The 14,896-nt window shown below is 43.6% G+C and overlaps 1 protein-coding gene and 1 long non-coding RNA gene across 5 annotated transcripts in view; one reads left to right on the top strand and one right to left on the bottom strand.

Moving 5' to 3' along the window:
* The window catches only part of AGK (acylglycerol kinase), an 87,088-nt gene extending 81,512 nt beyond the window's left edge, over nucleotides 1-5,576 (bottom strand). Inside the window, exons 1-2 of one of the 3 annotated variants that reach the window (XM_070617991.1) lie at nucleotides 4,903-4,919; nucleotides 198-315 (exon numbers count right to left, since the gene is read on the bottom strand). The gene's annotated coding sequence lies outside the window, so the exon portion shown is untranslated. Of the gene's footprint in view, nucleotides 1-197; nucleotides 316-4,902; nucleotides 4,920-5,041 lie in introns of those variants that run through there. The other 2 variants (XM_008526725.2, XM_070617992.1) reach the window with 2 other exon arrangements.
* On the top strand, nucleotides 5,423-10,487 carry LOC103555282 (uncharacterized). Of its 2 annotated transcripts, none has more exons than XR_545978.2 (3): nucleotides 5,423-5,532; nucleotides 9,615-9,739; nucleotides 10,262-10,487. It is a non-coding gene; the product is annotated as an uncharacterized lncRNA (long non-coding RNA). The 2 variants fall into 2 exon arrangements; XR_011539642.1 differs by having other exon boundaries at nucleotides 5,435-5,532; nucleotides 9,633-9,739.
* Nucleotides 10,488-14,896: the final 4,409 nt, after the last annotated feature.

The following is a 14,896-nucleotide window of genomic DNA, read 5'->3' as shown; positions in this document are numbered from 1 at the left end:
AATCAAAGACAGGCAAATTACAAAGAACTATCACTTATTCACTGACAAAATTAACAAATTTTTTTAATGACTTTTTTTTTTTGAGGAAGATTAGCCCTGAGCTAACTATTGCCAATCCTCCTCTTTTTGCTGAGGATGACTGGCCCTGAGCTAACATCCATACCCATCTTCCTCTACTTTATACATGGGATGCCTACCACAGCATGGCTTTTTGCCAAGCAGTGCCATGTCCACACCCAGGATCCAAGTGGCAAACCCCGTGCTGCCGAGAAGTGGAACGTGTGAACTTAACCCGTTGCACCACCAGGCCGGCCCCTAACAAATGTTTTAAAATGATCATATTCAGTGATGACAAAATGAGATAGACACTCTCACACACTCCTGTAGGGAAGGCAAATTAGCACAACTTTACTAAAAAACAAAGTGACTATATATCTTTATTCTGTTTTCTTCAGAGCACTTAGCATTTAATGATCCCCATTTGCTAATTTGTTTATTAGCTTTTCCCACTAGAATGTAAACTCCATGAGAATAAGAAGTTTGTTCTGGTCACTGCTGTATCCCTAGTGCCTAAAATAAGATCTGGCACATAATAGCCATTCAAGAAATAACTGTGAATGTGATAGGATTCAGGACACACTACCCCAAAATATGGCAACTTGGCATACTGAATATTTTGAGGTGAAGGAGTGTGAGAAAATGGCAGAGGCAGAAATGTCACTCTGACCTCCCCCCTCTCGCCCTTCTTCCCTGAAACAGGTCATAAAATCCTCAAGTGAGGGATGCCCTCTCTACACACAGATGAAAGGATCATCCTTATCTGCAAGGACAAAGGGATGCCAAGAAGAATCCTAACAAACAGGCCTTGCTAAGTTTGTTTCCTGGTTTTCTAGTTACCTCAGACTCCTCCAACTATCATATTCCTCCACAACTACCCACTCCTCATCAAACCCAACATAAAATACTCAGGTCTCTTTCTTTGGGTCTTCATTTCCTTATGAAGGCTCCTGTGTCACATAAAACTTATATTAAATAAACCTGTATGGTTTTCTTCAGTTAATCTGTCTTTGTCAGTTTAGTTTCCAGACCCAGCTAGGGACCCTAAGAGGGTCACGGAGAACTTTTTCCTCCTCTACATTAAATTTTTTTCACTAAGAATTTTTGCTGAATTAAGCAAGATAAAAGGCATATATAATTGGTATTATTCCAATTATGTTCAAACATGAACATAAATGGAAAAAACACCAATAGAAATAAACACAAAAAAATTTTAAGTCATTCCCTCTTGGTTGTGTGCTAATGGGTGACATTTATTTTATTTTTTAAATTGCAATGTATTTTCTATGTTTTCGAAAATGAATATAAATTATTTTCTAAACATAAATATTTAAAAAGAAATTTTTTATGACTATGTGTACATGATGTAAATAGATCAAGAAAAAAAATCTGCTTTCACTGAAGATTTTGGTGTTTATATTACTCTTTAAGCACAAAGACTTTTTTTTTTGGTGAGGAAGATTGGCCCCAGGCTAACATCCACGCCAATCTTCTATTCTATCTGGGATGCTGCCACAGCATGGCTTGATGAGTGGTGCTAGGTCTGCACCCGGGATCCGAACCCCTGAACCCCAGGCTACTGAAGCAGAGAGCACAAACTTAACCACTATGCCACCGGGTCAGCCCCCAAAGACTCTCTTCTCAACCTAACTTTAATCAGGCTCCTCTGATCTCTCTGCTGGACTAGGCCCAACCTTGGGCTTCCCTCTCTTTCCTTACAGAATCCAGTTTGAGCAAGAATCCTGCTAAGTTAGTTTAAGGAAAATCCCCCACCCTGGATATCATATCACCCTGGTCTAGCTTCAGCAAGAATTCTACTGAGCCATCTAACAAGACGCCCCCTTACTGCTCATTTCCTCTTAGCAATTTTCCATCCACTGACCTCCACCCTGCTCCTTGGCTATAAACCCCGACTTGTCCTCATTGGAGTCAGAATTGAGTCCAACCTTGCTCCCCTTCTGCAAGACTCCCACGGCAGTGGTCTCTACGTCCAGGGAGATGCCTCTCTCAATCCCTTGAGTAAAGTCTGCTTTACCATTCTTTAACAAGTGTCACTAAATAATTTTTTTCTTTAACACCACCATTGGTTAAAATTCCTCTCAAGGCAAGAAACACTCTTATCACCAAAATGAAAGCCAGTGCAGGAAGCCCAAGTTCCCATGAATCAGGGACAGTCCAGGATAGAAAGGAACCCAAAGGCACATCTGATAATTAAACACCTCTCTATCTGGCCCTAAAGCTTTCAATCATTCAACAGGCCTTTAATAAACACCGACATGCTGGGCTCTGCGCTGGGTTCTAGGCAGGCCTGTATTCTCTGTGGTCACTCACAACAGTTAAACCAACAATGACAATACAATCACACAATTTATGATTGTAATAGAGTGGGAGAAATGTTGAGGGGTAAGCCACAGCTTTGTGAGAGTCCACAAGAACGGACCAGACATAGACTGCAGGTGACACGGTGGTGCAGGGTCCTGCATGGTGGTGGAAGTCTTCCCAGAAGGTATGACAGTTATGCTGAGACTTGAAGCACGAGGAGGAGTTACCAAGGAAGGAGCTACAGAGACTGACGTGTACAAAGGCAGAAAAGATAGCAAGCTGTGTTCAGGAAACAGGTGGGTAGCCAGGTGTGGGGGAGCAGAATTTGCCACCTCAAACTGTGTCTCTTTGGCTTGATTATTTTTAAGAACAAAAGACTCTGAAAGAAACTTTGACCTTCCCCCTAACTGCCTAAAAGAATTTCAGATAGAAGGCCTGTTTCAGGAAGGAGCTAATACCATAAGATAACTGTAATGTAATGTAAAACGTGTCTCTCTGGTCACATTGTCTAGAGAGGGCACAGCAAACACTTGTTTAACAAACATTTACATTTCCACCTCCATGTAAGTTGCCATCCTCCCCTCTGAAGTCCCAAGGCCCCACCCCCAACATCCTCCTTTGTCTTTGGCTAAAGATGGTATTTAAGATGGTGGTTTCAGCCATTCTGGCAAGTTACTCAGTTGTCCTGGGTTTCTCCCATGTATACATGTTATTAAACTTTGTTTTATTTTCTCCCGTTATTCTGTCTCATGTCAGCTTAATTCTTAGACCAACCAGAAGGACCTAGAGGGTAGAGAAACTGTCTTCCTCCCCTACATAGGCATGGATAAAGAGCAGGGGAAATCTGGGAGAGTATCTAGAACAAGGCCTCTCAAACTCCAGTGTAAAACGTGTTAAAATGCAGAGACCTTGTTAAAAATGCAGAATCTTGGTCATTATCCCCCAAGATTCTGATTCATTCTGGTTGGGTTGTCATTTTCACTTTTAACAAGTACTCCCACGCTTTTAATGGAGGTCCCACACTTTTGAAAGAAACAGTGGTCTGCAGATAAAGGGTGGGGAGGGAGGGGAAGTTGGGAAAAGATCAGGAAGGATCTTGAATTCACCCTAAGGCCTTTGATATTATGAAGATGAAAAATCTTGAAGGGATTTAAGTGAGTGATATGACCATATTTGAACTGTGGAAAGATCATTCTGTAGAGAATGGAAAACAGACTGGAAGAAGCTGAGCTTAAAGCTAGAGAGCCAGTAAGAAGTTATTACCATAATCTCTAGACACCTAAACGAAGAAAAGAGCAACAGAGAAAGACGATGGATTTGGGAGATCTTTAGAAAATAGAATGTGGCAGCACTTGGTGATCAATTCATTACGGGAGGTGAGAGAGGAGGAACCAAGCCAAGCTGGTACTTGGGTGACTGACTGGATAAGGATTTCAACCATTTGATCTGGAGTGTAGGTCTGTGGAAAAAGGTAGTGTGTGGAGTTTAGGATACTGAGTGTGAGATGCCTGTGAGGCACCCAAGGGGAAACAGTCAGTGGAACTGTGGATTTAGCAGTTGGAAGCCAGGAGAAACTGAGTAGAAGATAGATTTGAGACTTGTTGGTTTCAAGAAGGTCAAGTTTGAGCGCAGATAAAAGCACCCAAGGGGAGGGCAGAGAGGGGGAAGAATGCCAATAAGAAGTCAGAGAACAATCTAAGAGTCGATACCAGTCTGTTTTAAGCCCATCCATGACCCAATAGAACTCCCTTTTTGTCACAAACGATTCAGGTATTATAAAAATAATGTGGGATCATGCAGACACCTAAGGTAGTGGAAAGAGCCCTGGTCCAAGGGGTCCTGAGGCCTAGATTCTAGTCCAGCTTTGTCACTTCCCGCTAGCGAGAGCCCGGGTAAATCATTTAACCTCTGCCTCTATTTCTTCGTTAAATGAGAATACACCACCTGCTCTGATTAACTCAACTGGCTGGAAAAATCACACCTGAGAGGGCTGTGAATGCACTTTGTAAATTTTGTGTATTTAAGCTGTCATCACAATACGCAATATATTAGCTAACAAAGTATATATTCCTAAATATCCAACAGAATTCCTATTCCCCAATCTCAGTAGAAGTCTAAATTTTCTACGTTCAAATTAACATCCTTCGCCTGAAAAGCAGGGCTCTTCCCCAAAACCTTCCAATTCTGTGTTCGACCCTCCTCCCCTGTAAGGCGAGGGGTTTCTCACTAGACTGTGACCCCTCATGGGCAGGTTCCGTCTCTTTCCATCTCTAGCCACAGAACCTAGTCAAGCGCCGGGAATGAATGAACCAAGCCATCCCTCACTCGATCAGAAACTATTCGCCCCATTTTGCAAATGAGTAATCTGAAGCCCAAAGGGAAACAGTGCGGACGGGTCACACACGTCGGGCGCCACCGCTCTGGGGCAGACCCGCGGAGAGCTGGCCGCCCGCAGCGACCACAGGGCCCCCGCCGCCCCGGCCCGGCCTCGCCCCCACCCCCCAGCCCCGCCGCCGCCCGCACCGCCGTCCTCACACCGGGCCCCCGCTGGGCCTGGCCGAGCGCGGCTCCGGCGCCTCCTCCCCGCGCCCCCGGGGACCCGCGCTCTCGTCCCTCCCGGCGCCCGGCGCTCCGCTCGGCGACCCAGCCCCGCCGCACTCACCCCGGCCGGCCCCGCTCTCCGCCCGGCCTTTCCTGTGTGCTCCCTCAAGCTTCCCCGGCTCGTTGCAAGGAAACCGCTGCCGCCGCCCTCGGGTTCCGCTCAAGGAGGGCGCGGTCTGCAGGGGCCGCCGCCCGGGGCCTGCCTGCATGTTCGTATGCTCGTTTATTCATCCAGTCATCCTTTCATCCATCCATCTATCGCTCAACAATATTTTATGGAAAGCTTACCAAGGCAAACACTGTTTTAGGACCTGGCACTAAATCGGAAAATAGCTAAATGAACAGGGCAATTTTAGAGAAGGCAAGAAGGAGCCGGTTAAGCCAAGATGCAGAGGAAGGAGAGCTTGGGGGAGGGAACGGCCGGTGAAAAGCTCCAAAGCCCGAGGCGGTTTGGCAGGTCAGGGGTCAGGGTGGAGAAGCAAAGGGAGCTGAGGAGTAGGTGGTAGCGGTGAAGCTGGAGAGGTGGGCAAGACCGGCCTCGGTGGTAAGGAGGTAGGACATTATACCAACTGGGATGGGAAGGCGTTGAGGGATTCAGTCGGAGGAAGGGTGTGATATCTGGTTTACATTTTAAACATCTCTCTGTCCACAGTGTAGTGAATGGATTCTAGAGAGCAAGAGAGCTACAGAGAAGCCAGGGCCAATGCTGACGGCCAGATAGCCCTTTCTAATTCTCGGTCCTCCTCAACCAGCCCCCTCTCCCCTAGTTGGTGTGGGGACAAAGCCAGTCAATCCAGGTTTCTTTCTTACCCTCTGCCTTCCAGGGTTGGATCAACCAACATTCACTGTGTTGAGGATGTGGGAGGCCCTGGGGATGCTGTCACCTACAGCAGCCCTGGTGGCTCCTGCCCTCAGAGAGCTCACCATCTGGGTTCCCTATGGCCCCTAGATGACTGTTTCAAGAAAAATGAGAACATCCAATGGCCTTATGGGGCAGTAAAGTATACTCTGCCAGATCTAATTCTCACTGGACCACACTAGATAGTAGTATCAGCTTCCTAGCCTTCTCTCCTGGATCTCCACCTGTAAATTAGGAGACTGAGAAGATCATCATAAAAAATCTCTTACAGCTCTAAAATGTTGTGGTATTGAAGGTATGAGAGACAGTTATTTTCAACTCTCCCTTTACAACCATCTAAAACATTTGTGTTTGAAAATGAGTTCCTGAGCGGCTCAACTGGCAGGCTAGAAAACTCTGGGAATTGATACTTGATGGTTCAGTGAACACACAAAGCTTTAGGGCTTCAGCGAAACAATGGTTCCCCAAAATGAGAAAAGTTCAGCTTGGGTGAACTTTCTGTAATTTTCTAATCAGAAATTCCAGGAAGAAGCTTTTTCTGAAAACTTCCACATATATATATATGCTTTTGGTTGTGGTGGTTGTTTTAGGGCTGGTTTTAGTTTTGCTTTGGATTATATATCAACAGGGAGCTCTATACTCATTTCTGAAGACCAGAATCCAGTCTTGCTGGGACATCTGCGTCACATGTGGATGTGAGTTTGACCACATGGAATGTGCTCATGGGGGTATGTTTGCCTCTGAGTGCCCCATGGGTACAGCTGTGCAGGCATAGCCATGTAGTGTGGATGGTTTCCTGGCAGCGAGAAGAGGCAGGCATCTGTGCTCTGTGACTTATTGGCTCAGTTGAAGGAGGACACGGTACTGCCCCGGCTGAGGATGTGCACTTAAGGTTGTCTCTTCGCTGCCACTTAGCCAGTACTGTAGGGCAGCACAGCTCAGCAGCTTTGCAACTGGCTGCCTAGAAATTCCAGCTCTGCCATGTACTAGCTGAGAGAGTTGAGCAACACGTTTAATTTCTTTGTACTTCACTTTCTATAATGACGATGATAACAACTGTATCTACCTCATTGGATTGTCATGAGGATTAAATGAGTCCCTGCATGTAAGGCATTTAGAAGAGTGCATAGAACATAGTTCACATTCAATACATATTAGCTTTTATTTTTTCTGTGGTTGATGCCTAAACCTCAAGCAACCACCAGTTAACCAGCAAATCTCCAGGATCCAATAGGAAGCTTGGAAGAAAGAATATGTGTTTGGCAAAGCTGGGACAAGCTCCTCAGAGTATCTAGCCCATGAGGAGCAGGCTATCTTTGTACATGGAATGCTGGTAGGCCAGGGCAAGAATTCTGAGGACTGACTCCTCCCCAGTCCACCTCCCAGGGTCATTGAAGACAGTGATTCTTCATTTAAGAGACATGAACCTTAACTCACGGAGGGCTGATGACAAAGAACCAGGGCTGGGGTGTGGTTTCAGTTACCCTATTTTAAACTGAGGTCACAGCCAATGACTCTCCCGCAGGTCCAGGCAGAGGGCATGAGCACCTCACCGGAGGGTAACATCTAGGGGAGAGAAACCCTGATTTAATGTGAACTGGAGTCCTGTAGTATTGAAAAGATTGGGCAACACAAGGCAGATGCCCAGAACCCCAGGAAGAAGGGCGATGGGCCGTGCCACCAGGGAGAAACAGCAGCCCGGGAGAGAGGCAGCCCCTCCCTGGAGGCAACCCGGGCATGTGGAGGGTTGTGAGCAGCAGAGCAGGCCTCACCCACGATGGTCGCTAATCAAGGAGTGCTCCTGGGGCTATTGGGGAAGGTTTGTTAGTTTTCTTTACTTTATTTCTTTAATATGAGGGCTTTAATTCACTTTGGCCAGTCTGGTGGTAAATGGGGACATGGGTGTCAACCTGCTGTGTTCCCAACAGAGAAACCTGGAAACAAGTCCCAGCTTTCTACATGAATTATCAGACTAGAAAAAACAAGACATTTCCTCAAAATTAAAGCCTCAGTATTACATATGCAAAAGAGAAGAGTGTAGCAGTAGTGTGGGGTACAGCCAGTCTCTGAGCGGGACCTTTGTGTTCCTTCCTTAAACTGCGTGTTTGTATAAATAGAAACAATAGGTCATATGGCTCAGGTATGTCACCTGCAAATGTGAAACATCTGCATCAAAACGGGAGAGAGTTGTAAACTCATCTCTGAGGAGTTAACTGTACCCGTTGCATGACACACATATTTACTGACATTTTAATGCATTACTGTAGCATCCCATTTATTGTTGAAGTTATAGAATTCATACTATTAATATTTTTCCTATAGTAACTGCCCCACTTTGGTTAAGCTAATGATTGCCCCTTCGAATTCTTTCTAGAGGGATACAGTTATAAATATACAAGTTAACGATTGTCCCTACTTTACAGAACTTAACGTTCCACCCCACCCCAACCACATGGGGGACTATAGTGAGAGCCACATCTCCAACATGTAGCTTGTAAGTGCAAAAGGATACGGATGACTGAGACATGGGAACCTCTCCAAAGCTCTCTTCATGCATCATTACCAGGGTTGAGTGGTGGACATGGAGATGCGCTGCCTGTTGTTGCAGGTGTGGAGCTGCAGGCAGGCTGCCTTCACCTGTGAGCCCCTTCAGGGTCAGCCTCTGATGCAGTGAGCTAGCTTAACTGGTGTCATGCCCTTCTGGAGGCGGGCCTCATCCAGTGACTGATCTAGGAGGGAGTTTAAAATCTTGGTCATTTCAGCCCAAAACACATTTAACACACTGCCACGCATGCTAGTTGCTATGTATTGAAATAAGGTGATATTGAAAGGGTGAGCCCAACTGCCTATACAATGAAGTCATGCTCCCCTGAGGGCATTAGAGGAATGTGCTGACTGACATCCAGTAGTCCCCAGTATTGGAAGAGTCTGACTTACATCTCAATGTCTGTAGTATTTTCCCAGTATGTTGACACACCATCCCAAAACCCAGTAGCTTCCCATTAGTCCAGAACCAATCCTGAAGTGACATTCTCTTGGCTCAGAATCTGTTATTAAGAATGTTGAAGGGAAACTACCTCTGACCAGAAGCATGGTAAGAGGAAACCAAGTAAGACAGGAACACCATGATCACTCAAAAAGAAGGAGTCCTTAAATCCCCAGTCAGATTGACCCTACTTTGGAAGAGTGTGAGAGAACATGACACTAAACCAAGGGGGACAGAATGGAGGTTTAGGTGGCCCAACATTTTAATTTTTGTTCACTGACAGGATATACATATACACGCATATACATATATATAGTATTCTCATACTTGTAACCTCCCTCTCAGTTGCGTACATCAACCACATAAAGCTAGAATACCAAAGGTAGCATGCCAGATTTTGTCAATCAATTACCTGGACAGAAGGCACTGTGTGGCTCTCACTTTTCAGTTACTTCTCCCACTTCCCTGAAGCTCCAACAGTTGGTGAGCTTGCCTAAGCCTCACGGTAGAATCCATTGCAAGGGTAGTATGTGGAGTGGCTGGTGGCAGTGGCCGTGGTGAACCTAGAATCCTAGAACCTTAGTGGTGTCCTAGAGTCTGAAACCTACAGATGCAGAATAAAAAGTCAGCAAGACAGGAAGACTGATAAAATAAATAAGCCAAGGTAAGTGTAGCCACTTTCACCATTGATTCTTGGCTCCACTTGTAACTATTACGTTGCGCTAAGTGTAGTGCACACTTTCTTTCTTTAAGCCAACATCCATTTCTCCCATTCTTCTTTTCTAAAAGGAATGCAATTTTGTTCAGGTATCCACCCCTCACCTTCACAGTCCCTGCCTGCCAGTGACAACTTTGCAGGTGACCAGCTAACCCCGTCATCCCTGTTGAGAGGAGTTGGTGCACATCAGTTTAAGGTACTCGCAGTAATTCCTCCTCCAGTGCCAGGGCTTAGATTAGGAAGCAGTCATGTAGCTCGATTTAGACCAAAGACTCTTAAGGAGGAGTCTGCTGAGAGATTTCAGGAACGTTTTCATTCTCCTTCAAAGGGGGCATTCGAGAAAGAGATGGTGATGAGCCTTAGAAACATTACGCTAGGTGAGATATGCCAGTCACAAAAGACCACATATTGTATGATTCCATTTATATGAAACATCCAGAATTGGCCTATACAGAGATGGAAAGTGGATTAGAGGTTGCCTAGGGCTAGAGTTGGGGGATGTTGAGGAGAAATAGAAAATGACTGCTAGTGGGTGTGAGATTTCTTTTGGGGGCATGAAACATTCTAAAAGTAGTTGTGGTGATGGTTGCACAACTCTATGAATATACTAAAAACTGTTGAATTATAAACTTTAATTGGGAGAATTGTATGGTTAGGAATTATATCTCAATAATGCTGTTTAAAAAAACAAAAGTGATGGTCTCACTTTTTCCCTTAGATAGGGTTGTGTGTGTACATACTACCTGAAACTACTACAGCTGTTGTTCAGCCATGAAGGGAGTCAGCCCAGAGCAAAGCCAACTCACAGAGGATGAGAGGGAAAAGATGGGAAAACCTGGTCCTGATGACATCATTGAGGCAAATGGTTGTACTAGGCCTGGAGCGTGCTCAACCTCTGGACATCCTATAATGTGAAATAATAAATTCCCTTGTTGTTCAAGCCAGTTAGAGTCAGGGTTTTCTGTTCCTTAAAGCCTTAAAGCCTTAAAGAGCACTGAGTTGATAAACCACAAACTGCAAGCTATTGGTGGGTAGGAAACACAGTAAGGACAATGTGTTTAAAAGATCATGCCGAGATTTTAAGAGGAAAACAGATGGCAAAAAAGGGCTAGTTGACATCAATGGGAGGCTTAACCTTCTATTGTTCCTAAAATCATCTCCAATCATTCCCCTGGCCTCTGGACCTGTGCCATGCTTATTTTCTATAGATTCACTGACAATAAAACAGAGTTAAATGTTCAGAAAAACTGACACAACACTCATATCACCATGAATAGCCTTATATGTAACATCTCAGATGAAATATGCTTGTGGGAATAGGTGCTCCCAGTCAAAACTTCTATCATGGAAGGTTATGTACACATTTTTTAACATTCATTTTGGTTTATTTACTTATTTTATGCATGCAGATACTTCTTTAGACTGTTTTGCTTCCCCTTAAAAAAATGAAAGAGTGTTCTTGTGGTATTTATGCTTAAAATCTCTTCCTTATTGTGACCTTTAATATGCACTGCATCTACTCTTACTACCAGATTGGAAACATGTAAATGAGGCCTTTCAAGAAACTAGTCAGTTTCTAGGAGAGAGAATGTCTTCCATATTATAACATGAGAGTTTATAAAAGCCCTCTGTAATGCCCATTCTCATCCATGATCTATATGGGCGCTGCCTTTTCCTGAATGTGACTTCCCTTGTTAATGTTTCTCCTTGTCATCCTTTGCCACCTGCTCCTCCTGAAGACATCTGGGCCCTGGCTGGCACTTTCCAGCTCTCTATATGATATAGGAGTGAAAAAGGACAAAGCCAGGATCTACACTGATTGCATCAGGTAAGGTCTCCAATAGTGTTTTGCAAAAGCCAGTCTCCTAGAGTAACCTAATTTCTAAGTATTCTGGCACAAGAGGAAATTCTAAGTATAATGAATTTTAAGTAGGTTCTTTTTTAAGACTTTATTTTTTTTAGAGCAGTTTCGGGTTTATAACAAAATTCAGAGGAAGGTACAGAGATTTCCCATATATCCCCCTGCCCCTACACTTGCATCACCTCCCTCATTATCAACATCACTCACCCATCACTCACCAGAATGGTACTTTTTTTTTTTACCAAGGTACTTTTGTACTACATCGACACATCATAATCACTCAAAATCCATAGTTTACCTTAGGCTTCACTCTCGGTCTTGTACATTCTATGGGTTTAGACAAAAGTATGATGACGTATATCGATCATTATAATATCATACAGAGTAATTTCACTGCCCTAAAAATCCTCAGTTCTCTGCCTATTAATCTCTCCCCACATCCACATCCACATCCAGCCTAGCAACCGCTGATCTTTTTATTGTCTCCATAGTTTTACCTTTTCCAGAATGTCATATAATTGGTATCATACAGTATGTAGCCTTTTCAGATTAGCCTTCTTTTGCTTTGTAATATGCACTTAAGATTCCTCCATGTCTTTTCGTAGCTTGATAGCTCATTTCTTTTCAGTGCTGAATAATATTCTGTTGTCTGGATGTATCACGGTTTATTTCTCCATTCACCTATGAAAGGACATCTTGGTTGCTTCCGAATTTTGGCAATTATGAATAAAGCTGCTATAAACATCTGTGTGCAGGTTTTTGTGTGGACATAAGTTTTCATCTCTTTTGGGTTAATACCAAGAAGTGTGATTGCTGGATCATATGGTAAGAGTATGTTTAGTTTTGTAAGAAACTGCCAAACTGTCTCCCAAAGTGGACATATAATTTTGCATTCCCACCAGCAATGAATGAGAGTCCCTGTTACTCCGCATCCTTACCAGCATTTAGCGTTGTCCAGTGTTCCAGATTTTGGTCATTCTAATAGGTATGTAGTGATATTTAATGGTTGTTTTAATTTGCATTTCCCTGATGACATGTGATATAGGGCAGCTTTGCATATGCTTATTTGCCAACTGCGTATCTTTTTTTGGTGAGGTGTCTGTCATGATTTTTGCCCATTTTTTTATTCAGGTTGTTTGTTTTCTTATTGTTGAGTTTTAAGAGTTCTTTGTATATTTTGGATGGCAGTCCCTTACCAGATGTGTATTTTGCAAATATTTTCTCCAAGTCTGTGGCTTGACTTCTAACTCTCTTGATATTGTGTTTCACAAAGTGGAAGTTTTTCATTTTAATGAAGATCAGTTTATCAACTTTTTCTTTCATGGATCATGTTTGGTGTTGTATCTAAAAAGCATCACCAGAACCAAGGTCATCTAGGTTTTCTCCTTTCTTATCTTTCAGGAATTTTATAGTTTTGTGTTTTACATTTAGGTCTATGATCCATTTTGAGTTAATTTTTGTGAAGAATTTGTGTCTAGATTCATTTTTTTGTATGCGTATGTCCATCATTCCAGCACCATTTATTGAAGAGACTATCTTTGCTCCATTGTATTGCCTTTGCTCCTTTGTCAAAGATCAGTTCACTATATTTATGGGGGTCTATTTCTGGGCTCTGTTTTGTTCCATTGATCTATTTATCTATTCCTTTACCAATACCATGCTTGATTACAAGTTTTGATTTTTTTTTTACTTGATTATTATAACACACTACAGGCTTGATTACTTTAGCTTTATAGTAAGTCTTGAAATTGGGTAGCATTAGTCCTCCAACTTTGTTCCTCTCCTTCAACATTGTGTTGGCTATTTTGGGTCATTTGCCTCTCCATATAAACTTCAGAATCAGTTTGTCGATATCCATAAACTAACTTGCTGAGATTTTGACTGGTATTGCATTGAATCTATAGTTTAAGTTGGGAAGAACTGACATCTTGACCATATTGAGTCTTCCTGTCCATGAACATGGAATTTCTCCTCATTCATTCAGTTTTTCTTTCATTTCATTCATCAGAGAGGTAAAATATAAAAGAGAGTTAATAGGCATGGAGGAGGGAATGAGAAGATCCAAAAACCCTCTAGTAGGATCTCCAGAAGGAAAGAATCAAGAATGGGAAGAAGCAGCATTCAAAAAGTATTGGCAGAGGGGCTAGCCTGGTGGCATAGTGGTTAAGTTCATGCACTCTGCTTCAGTGGCCCAAGATTCCCAGGTTCAGATCCAGGGTGCAGACCTACAAACTGCTCATCAAGCCATGATGTGGTGACGTCTCACATACAAAATAGAGGAAGATTGGCACAGATGTTAGTTCAGGGCCAATCTTCCTCACCAAAAGAATATATATGTATTGGCAGATATATCAGACTGAAATTGCAGAACACTAAAAGCAAAATCTTGAAAGCAACAAAGGAAGAGGAAAGCAAAGGAAATTAAATGAAAATGTATAATTATATGTGACACTACAGAAAGGAAACATGAGTGGAATACCAGTCCTTGTTCCTCCACTCGTGGCTGGCCCGCAGCTGTGATTATGACTTGCCCCTCCACCGCCCATTCCACATTTCCTCGCCTTAGGCCAGCCCTCAGCTGGTTAAAATTTTGGATTGGGGGATCCAATCATCATTCCTGGGGGATTGAGTTCAGGTCCTGCTTGGATAGAAATGCAATAGTCTTTCATTAACCTTTGCCCTTGGACATGGAAATATAAAAAAGCACTCAGGGAGCTCCACTGGGACTCATGCATATAACTCCCTGCCCTCCTTGTACAGCAAAAACTTTGTTTCCCCTTGAAAAGTGGGACAAATAGCCCTGACCAGGAGAGATAGATCTTTTGCTTAAGGCCCCTGATGACTCTCTTCCCTCCCCAATTTATGCGTGCTTGGCTACAAGCTGAGTCAGTAGGTCTGAGCCAGCTCAACAAAGAATGCAAAATCTTCGGCTTAGTGTGCAGACTCCCCTAGCTGATCTTCAAATCCTAGTTATTTCCCTGGAAAAGATTCACTCTTCATCATGTAGTAGACCATGTGTTCCTGTGCCTCTCTCAACTTCCCTAGAAATATAAAAAGCAGAAGAAGGGACAGGATCCTGCTCCTGGATGACTTTCCATGGTAAGCCCAGCTGCACCCAATCCAAGCACACCTCAACATGGAATAATGAGAGTTTGCAGGATCGTATCCTATGCACTCTTCTCTTCCTTCTCTTCTTCCTCTTTCTCTTTCTATCCTCTTCTGCTGCTGCTGCTGTTTTTCTCAATAAATCTTCCTTTATGCCTTCAATAGTATTTGTATGAGACTCTGCGTATGTGTGTGCACACGTGTGTGTGTGTGCACAGCTGTGTATGCTCATCCATGTGCTTTGCACCTTGCTGGCTATCTTAGCATGGGTTCCCAGAAAGCAGAGGCTGAGGCTGAGGGCTAATGTGTTGTCACTTTATTAAGATATGCAATACCAGGGAGGAGGAGGAGGAGGAACGAGAGGAATGGGGCAGCAAAGGCAGGACA

Source organism: Equus przewalskii, chromosome 4, assembly GCF_037783145.1.
Source record: "Equus przewalskii isolate Varuska chromosome 4, EquPr2, whole genome shotgun sequence".
In the NCBI taxonomy this organism is placed as follows: Eukaryota; Metazoa; Chordata; class Mammalia; order Perissodactyla; family Equidae; genus Equus; species Equus przewalskii.
Note: the sequence above shows the minus strand (reverse complement) of the source record. Positions and strands in the feature narration are given on the sequence as shown.